We start from the raw sequence: 2,370 nt of genomic DNA, 5'->3' as shown, positions 1-2,370 counted from the left end.
ATCCGGTCCATCGAGGTTGGATTTCTTCTCGTCGGACCAGAAGATTTCAGTCCAACTTGGAGGATTTTCCAAGTGACCTTTCGCGTACTTCAACCGCGCTTCTTTGTGGGCGAGCTTGAGGCGAGGGTGTTCTTCCGCTTCTTGAACTTGAGAAATCCACATGTCTTCAAGCGTCGTTGACAAGTTGCAATTGAACCTTCCAGTTGCAATGATGCATGGAGGCTTCTGGCGGATGCACCACATGCCGCTGCAGAACGAAAAAATCTGCGGCACTCCTTGTGGACGACTTTTGTGGCTTTACGTCCCTTGTATTTTTTGGCGCAGGTGTCAGGGGCCTTCAGGTAGGCCCCTATTGTGTCTTTGGAACGACCCAAGTGGCTTGCAATTGCTCGATGGGACAGATTGTGGTCGCGAAAAATTCGCGCTGCCACTTGCTCTTCAATTGTAAATTGTGGCGCACTTCCCATCCTATATTGACATGGAAGTGTGGCGAAGATGCAGGCATAGTTGTTGATGCCTTTGCGTGGACAGTTGAGAGCCGAGTTGAGAACAAAGGCGCAAATCAACAAGTGACCTACAATTATCTGTTGCACTCACGAATGCGTTTTCCTGCCAAAGCGATTCAACCAAAATTGCTCGTGAAGCTACCAACACACCAATATAACCAATGGGAGCTGATTTTCGTCGTATTGTGCTGAATTAAGCAACTTGATTGGCGGGATTTTCTACTGAACATTAGGGGTGTCTGCAATCAAGTGGCGCGCACTGTAATACTTTTCTAGTTCTATACAAATTGCAAGATGAAAAAAGGAGTCCTGGATGCTCTCGACCACTGTCAATTTCCCTTACGAGGTTCAAGAATTACAATGTGCAGAGAGCCATAGGGATAATACATTATTATATATGTTTTGTAGAGAAATACTACTCTTGCCCACAACTGTACGCCGTATTGAGTTATATATTTTGTGCTCATAAAGAATACAATATATTGCTTTTCATATTGGAGCATATCTGTTTATATTTAGAGAGTTTGGCGAAACTCACTTATGAAATATTCACCTAAAAGGTACTTGTACTGATCCCCCCCCCGCAGACCGAACGAGGCAAATTTGATGATTTCTATAAATTAAAATATTGAATTTCAGAGGGATTTTCAAACTTTTGAACGCATTCACATACGAGTACAGCAATTCAAACGAGCCATGCCAAGCACAATGAAGTTGCGGATTACTCTTGTGGAGAAGCATGAGTTATATGCGAAGCATTTAAGCGAACCTAATGTATCCTACTCTGCCTTGGCCTTGTGGGCAGCTCAAGCATTTGGTCTCTCGTCAACTCCGTCGACATCGACTGTCGCGCACGTTCTCAAGAGCTACAGCACACCGAGACTGCATGCGGATAAGGCCAAGCGCACGAAGGAACAACGGGTCGCGCTGCCCGAGGTCGAAGTAAAGCTTGTGGTGTGAGTTCTTCGCTGCGAAGAGCTCGGTGATTGCATCACTGGCGACCTCATCAGGCAGCAGGCTCGAACGATCTGCGGCGAACTAGGTGTCGAAACATACCTACGCTTCTCCAAGGGTTGGCTTTTTTCCAAAGAAAAAATGGGCTTACCAGCAAGGTGCAGCGCGGCGAGGCTGGATCCGTTCCCCGGGAAGCCTTTGACCTTGGGCGCCGCGAGGTCCTGAGTATTACCGCCGGTCACTCCAACAAGAGTGTTCTCAACATGGACGAAACCTCGTTCTTTTGCCGAACCGGTCCATTACGCGCAATCGGATACCTGGAACGAAATACTTACCAAGCCTACGATCTTTAGCTGATTTGAAAGAATGATCAACCACATTGGGCCTAAGATACGGTCCGAACTTTTTAAAGGCAGCAGTGAGGAATATTGGAATGAGCAAAAGCTTGATCCAGCAATATCAAGTGAGTGAAGGAGGCTAATAGGTTGTAAAGCTCTTTCATTAAGGAAAAAAGGACAGTAGCTTACTTAAAAACGAAGTTCCGGCTAATTTCGTGCCAGCAGCCTCGGTAAGAAGTCAAAGAAACGAATCACGGTGGCACTTACCACGAACGCAGCCGGCACCGGCACAATCGACCGTTTGTTCATCTCGTTGCTGCGGAGGTCAAAACGCCGGCGGAGCTTTGGTTTGATTACTACGCGAGTAAGCCGAGTAGGGTGGACTCGGACATTTTCAACTCGTACCTGGAAGCTCTGAACGTCAAAATGGCTGAACAGGGTCGAAAGGTCCTGATGCTTCTCGACAATGCCCCGCGTACCTGGTGTTTGAGACCACGCCCCTGTGCAACGTCCGTGTCAAGAAGCTGCCACCAAATACGACAAATACGACAGCCTTCCTGCAGCCCCAAGAC

This window comes from Aphanomyces invadans (genome assembly GCF_000520115.1).
Source record: "Aphanomyces invadans strain NJM9701 unplaced genomic scaffold supercont1.8, whole genome shotgun sequence".
NCBI classification, from domain to species: Eukaryota; Oomycota; class Saprolegniomycetes; order Saprolegniales; family Verrucalvaceae; genus Aphanomyces; species Aphanomyces invadans.
The sequence above is the reverse complement of the archived record's forward strand: the minus strand, read 5'-3'. Positions refer to the sequence as shown.